This window comes from Capsicum annuum, chromosome 8 (assembly GCF_002878395.1).
Source record: "Capsicum annuum cultivar UCD-10X-F1 chromosome 8, UCD10Xv1.1, whole genome shotgun sequence".
NCBI lineage: Eukaryota > Viridiplantae > Streptophyta > Magnoliopsida > Solanales > Solanaceae > Capsicum > Capsicum annuum.
In genome coordinates, this window is record NC_061118.1 from 157,467,126 (window position 1) to 157,474,301 (window position 7,176).

The window sequence follows — 7,176 nt, forward strand, 5'->3', positions numbered from 1 at the left end:
TATATATATATATATATATCTTTTTATATACTTTTGAAATTTGAACTGTTTTGATCAAATACAGAATGGATCAAAAAATAATCGATTCTTATTTAAGTTTTTCGTGTATTTATTTATATATATTTTGTATTATTATTTTTTAAGATGCTACTTTTAAGACCGTCCGATTTTTGAATCAGGCGGATCAAAATGGGTCAATATTTGCTAGATCAGTGCATTAATTACATTGATGGGTCTCCATCATCCCTTTCCCAAAACAACAACAACAATGACCTCATTCCTCCCCTTCTCCTCTTTCCCTTCTATCCATCATACTCAAATCAGAGACCTAGGTTTAGACCGCGTCACCACCGTCTTCCACCTACCCACATGAATCTTATATTTTTATCACCCCAAGTAAGAAAATGGCCAAAAATCAGTTCCTAGTTTGTGCAAAAATGAAACTTTCTAAGGATTTGCAGTTAAGGCTTGATAGAAGCTGAAATTTTCACAGATGGATGTCATAATTTTGAATTCAAATCTCATTTCCATAAAATATGCTTCAAATCCAAACTTTGGAGTCTGGATTTTGGCTATAAATAGCCTAAAATTGCTATCATCAAGGACAAGTTGGAGATTAAAGGAAAATCAAACTACATTCACAAAAGTTTCCTAGAATAGTCACAAAAGGGGTTGTTGGTTTCTTCTCTTAATTTCAGTGTTTGATCGAGTCTTGAAATTCGGGGTTTGGTGGCCGGAATACTCGATAAAAAGCCCAAGTTTGCTGCTCCCAAAAAAGTAAGATTTGTCTCTTCGTCTAGCCTCCGTCTTTATTTCATCCTTTTTTTCTTTGAGTATATAGTTGGTAATTTTCATTGTTGTCGTTTGCTGATTCAGAATTATCTGGGTGTATGAATTACGACAGAGTTAATGTGGTTGTGGTTGAAAACAGACTCGTCGGGGCTTCGAGCCCGTATCGGTACCGCTGTTTGTTTCCAGTAAAAGTTAGTTTGGAGCATGATTAAATTTAGTTTTTAGGCTTGCTCTGAACTAAAGTGGGAGACATTAACTTTACTAGTTGATTGGTTTAGAATTGTGAGAATAATAATTTTGCTTTCAAAAGAAAAAATAATGTTTGAAAATTCGAGTTGTGTTTTTCCGTGAGGCTAGTAAAATAATTGCGAAATCGCTCTCTCTTGAGTTTTGCGACTGATTTGGAGTTGGAAAAAAAATATGAAAATAGCTCGTGGTGTTTTCAAAATCCCTAATTCTAGAAGTTTATTAGAAGTTTATGCCCGAATGCTTTGGTGATTAGTGAGATGTCATGACCATCTTTCCAAATTCAAAAGTGATTTTTTATGCATCACTTGAGTCTCTTTCGTAAACAACTCTCTTCTCTCTATTTTCTTATGTTATTTTAAATAGTATTTTTTACATATGAACGTCCACATATACATGCTAGATTCATCTCTATTCGGAAATTAGTAAATGATAAAAGCTGCTGATATGCTAGCCTAACTTAAAACTAGCAGAAATACTTTTATTGTTTGAACTTAGCACTCGTTATGGGCTCTTGAATCGATGTAATGATTGATATCATATCCTGTTGCGATGTTACTATTGTTCCTCTTTAAGAATTCGTCCACATTACCGCATATTAATTTTTAATTACTCCCGCTACGTGGTTGTTTGAAGTCAAAATATGTAAGGTTTACCTCACTCCTCCGCTTTCCTTTACTTGTACATTATGGAGCTGATACAGTGTTGAGGCACCATCAAATCGTTGTTGGTTATAGGAATGACCCGAATATCAAAGCGTTATCTCCTCTCTATTTGTATTCTGCCTAGTTCGAGTGAATGAAATTTGCGAGTCCTTAGCTATAGTTTAATTACTATGTACTACGTTGACTATGTGATTCAAATTGAGTGTCGTCTGTTCCTCTTATTATACACACGTTGGAGTTTTGTTTAGTTAAGAAGCTGCCTAGTTCATAAATAAAATGACCTGTAGCAGGTGTAAAATAATATGTGTGAATAAAAGTGATTTACCAGGTAACTAGTTATGTCATGGGATGTGTCAAAGAAATTCGTCATTTTAAAATATAATTAGGACTTTAGCTAAAAAATGATTTGACCCAAAGCCTTATATTGATGTAAATTTCTCTACCTTGTTTCATTTCTGAAGAGGACACTACCCTGACGTGTTATGCTTATGGTGTTGTCGTTTACCTCAAACTCGAAAATATGTAATTAGGCCTAGGAAAGAAGCATTTGGCTAGTTTTTGTATATTAAACTCTTCTTAGAAGAATTTTATTTTTGTGTTTGAATGTTTGCATCCTTTTAGGAATCACTGGATTGAGATATAGATATAGCATATTGCAGTTATGCCTTGGTTATCTCTTTGAAATTTGTCATGTTTCTAATCTTTATCTTTTTTTTTTTTTGCATGTGAACTCGGAGTTTGGGAGTCCCGCAACGGGACTCGTTTCGATCCAAGTATTAGATTAATCGCAACTAGGATTGCAGAACCTCGGAATCCCGCAAATTAGGAGTCTAAGCTCCTAACCGAAATTCTTATTCTTTGTCATCTTTGATTTAATTTATATTGAGTTACATTTTAGAATAATTACTAACTCTTATTGTTAAGTTTGTTTGAGGTAGATTTGAGTGATTATAGAATCTGAGCTACTCTAACATCTATTGACCCTCTTAGCCATGATTTGAGCATCACGTAATTCGCAAATATCTCGTGTTTGTTATTAGATTAAAATATGCTTTACCATACTCCGCCAATCTGTTGAAAAACTCTTCACAAGTATTTTAAGTGAGACTAGTATAGTAACCTTCATATTTTCTTTAAACAATATGTAGCAAAATATAAAACGAAGTTTCCGTGTTAACATGATCGAGAAATAAGTCGCTAGATCTGAGATTTTCAAGAGAGTTCGCCACTTATTTTAACTTATTTTCAATAAATAATTCTAAAATTTTTACGTTATTTTTTTTAACAACACTCAAGCCTTCAGATTTCAAAGTATAAGTAAGGCAAGGTATATGAATTCACCCGCTATCACATACAAGGTATATTATTATAAATATCATTATAGTAGTTATTTTATCATACATTACTATCACCACTATTATTTACACTACCATTAGTATTAATTATCATCATCATCTCAACTTCGCTATACCTATGCATTGTCATTATCTATCACTTATTTTCAATCTAAATCCATTTGAGTAAAATTTTTACATCTATTCATATTTTTGAATATTCACATTTTGTCTTAAATAAATTATTCATGCTTTGAAACATTCTTACATACCTTATTTACCTATTTAACTCCATGCATCTAAAATGATAAAGTTTCTTTAAAGATTATTTTTCACATTTTTAATATCTACGTAACATATATACAATAATTACATTACTTCCTTGATATGTGGTAGCGTCGCATTTATTATACCTCAAATTCTCTTTTGAAATAAAAAATAATAACAATGAAGTTTTTATCACCGATTTAAGCAAATAACTAAAAATAAAAGCTTTTCCTAAACTAAGCTCTAAGGGGTATCTAATATCTTCCCCTCGAGTAACCAAAACCCTTACTCAGAATCTCAAAATATTTTCGATAGACTAAAACATAATTTTTACAATAAAAAATGATTTTTCCTAATTTTCCTAAAAAGTTAGGTGATGACTCTAAAAAATAATTTTTTTTAATCCCAAGAGTCACGACACCCCACCATATGTCGTGTGCTGTTTCAACTAGTTCGAAATAGGGCTCGACAGACATTACTACTAAAAACGAGTAAGAAGAAGAAATTAATAAAAGTAGGAGAGTTTAAGCGGAGCAAGAGAAAAGACTGAAAAGAAATTTAAGAGGAGAAAGAGAATTTAGGAGACAAAAATAGTGGATATTAAGAATTGAGTATAAAAAGAGGAAGAAAGTGGGTGTCGGTACCCTATTTCGAACCGGACGAAACAGCACGCGACACATGGTGGTATGTTGTGACTCTTGGGATTTGAAAATTATTTTTTAGAGTCGCCACCTAATTTTTTAGGAAAATTAGGAAAAACCCACTTTTATGTAGAAAATTCTGTTTTGGTCTATCGAAAATATTTTGTGATTTTTGAGTAAGGATTTTGGTTACTCGACGGGAAGGTGTTAGGCACCCTCCAGAGCCTGTCCGAAGATAGTCCTTATACTTAGTTTAGGAAAATATTAGGAAAACTATTATTTGTTATTTGCTTTAAACAGTGATAAGAAAACTTTATTATATATTTATTACTTTTATAAAAAAAAGGCTTAAGGCATAGGAAGCGTGACGCTACCATGTATCAAGGGAGTAATGTAATTATTGTACATATATTACGTAGATATTTTAAGATGAAAAGTAGTCTTTTTATAATTATGATAATATAAAGGAGCTTTATTATTTTTTAAAATGCATAGAGTTGAATATGTAAATAAAATTATTTTCTAACAAAAAAAAAATGTATTTTTAGCATAAATAATTTATTTAAGACAAATGTGAATATATTTGAAAATATGAAAGGACGTAAAATTCACTCCAATGGATTTATAGTAATATTGGAAATAAGTGAGAAATAAACGACAATACATAAGTTAAATGAAGTCGAGATAATAATAATAGTAATAATAATAGTATTAGTAACTTGATAGTAATGACGACCGTAATGGCGGCGATAAAATAAATAAATATTAGTGATAAGGATAGTAATGAATATTCATAATAAGAATGAAAATAATTGTCATAATAGTAGGAAAAATAATAAGATAACACGTATATCTCTTGTGTTCTGGAGGACTTTTGAAATCTTTGTTGGAAGAAACTTGAAATAACGCTAAGAAATATGAAATGTGCCTAATATTGGTATGATATTCGAACCAAATTTAATCACATTTTGAAGGGTCAGTTACTTGTAAAATAAAAATTAAGACCATTCGGTAATTTACCAAAAGGGATCCAGTTAAGACAAATTGAGTGGTTACCCAATGTTTATAAAGGACATTGATTTGATCTCTAAACAAAATTTGAATAGAAACTTTCTATCAAACTTATGCCTAAGGCCAACAATTGCACTTTTTATAAAAAAAATCGATTCATGGATATAAGAATTGAGTTATCGAATGATTACACATTCTTATACTTATGGACATAAAATAGACGAAAGGTTACCTGAAGGACACTAGTTGTAAATATTTTGGATCTAAACGACACTAAATGCGCATAAAGCTATTCCGAATTTAATCAAACCACACAAAGATGCATATTCGAAGAAATACAAGGTTAGTTAAAAGGGATGTCCCTATAATGAGATATAAAGAAAGTAGAAAATACGCTAGGTTCCTTTTAAGGAAACCAACTTCTAAAGAGGTAAACTGCAAACTTTAAATGACCCTATAGCTATTGACTCGATATTATGGGTCGGATTGAGTTTCGTTATGGAACTCCAGCTCCCGAGAGTGTACATGTGAAAGAGAGAAAAATAAGGATTAGAAGATAGATAGAAAATTTAAGCAACACATGAATCATTAATGAAGTCATATTGGCAGATAGAATGAAAATGGGGGACTTAAGTTGCCCTTACATCCAAATCTTATTCCAACATACAGAAATAATAGTAAGGATTATGACGTGCACTGAGATAGCAACACACAATCCTCGTACTAATTTCAATAGCATTGATAAATTTGATCAAACCAAATGACAAATAAAAAACAAAATTAACACTTAAACATATAGGAAACATTCGAATGGGTGGGGAAACGCCGACAAGATCTTAACCCATGCGATGTTGTTTTTATTATTAGCACGACGACTATTATCCGTGTAAAGTAGATGTGTAAATTATCTCTTAATTATGAACACAACTCCGATTCCACGTAAACATGGCAGAATTGAGTTGTTATCACTAAGGATATTTCGTTTACGAAAAACTTATTTTAATTTTCAAGCATCATTCCCGGACTAAATTTCTCTGAGAATACCACAACAGATCCAAAATGGGACTGAAACCCCGGTAAATCTGCTTTTTAACAAACATATATTCGAAGCAAAATAAAAAATGTACAAACATTCCCCACAGAATCACCCTTTGGCATCCATGATTAAGAGCTAACCAAAGAGAAGTCACATCGAAAATAACAAAGCCTGTCCGTGCACTCGAGAGATTTTTTAACAGATTATCACCACGTATCTACGCAATTTCTTAGCATGCAGACTAACATTTTGGATGCACCAAACACTTGACTACGTTCGCACCGCCCAAACATAACAGCGATTCCAAATTTAAAAGGAAGACAAGAACTAGTGGAAATCCATAAAAAAGAGGTGAAAACAACAACAACAAAAAATTTAGTGATGGAATAAACGACATATTCCGAACCCTCCAAGTGACAACAATGACCTCCTTTCCGATTACTCGACATGAAACTAAACATAAAGGAAACATATGTGGCATTACGTAAATGTATGATTAGGGGAATATAACAAAAGTGAACATTCCCGTCTTGCAGATGTGAAGAACATATTTCAAAGTGGGACAAGAATATCACTCATTCACACATGGACAGCCATGAAAAATTTAGTATGACACCATATTCTGAGACTTAATTTCGTAGAAATAGAAAGGATGAAAAACAAAAATAAAGAGCGATTCATACCTTTTGTTGGGCAGCAAACTGAGGTTTTGACGTTAAGTATTTTCCAACGATTAAACTCCAACCCGAAGAATACTTATTCTAGGATTGAGATCAAAATGAGTGACAGAGAGTGACCACCACTCTAAAACGGAAGCGAGAACCCTCGAAACTCTTTTTCTTCTAAATTTCAAACCAATTTCAAACCCCTTCTATCTCAGAAACCTCTTTCCAATTTTCCCTAAAGACAAATTAAAAAAAAAATCCCTCTTTTTTTTTTTAATTGATTTTGTTGCTCTCTCGACCTTGAATCCCGTTTTTCCGTTTTTCTCTTGCTTCCTTTTTGACCTCTCCCTCAATAGGTGAAGAATACCCATATTTATAGGTGCCAAATCCGGACCTCAAAGTTCGGATTTGAAACCTTGCGATAAAAAAAAAGGGGAAGGAGGGAGGACGAAAATTTGAATTCAAAGAAAAAGATCTCCAAATCTCGGCTCCTTCTATGTCATTAATGGCGGATTCTAA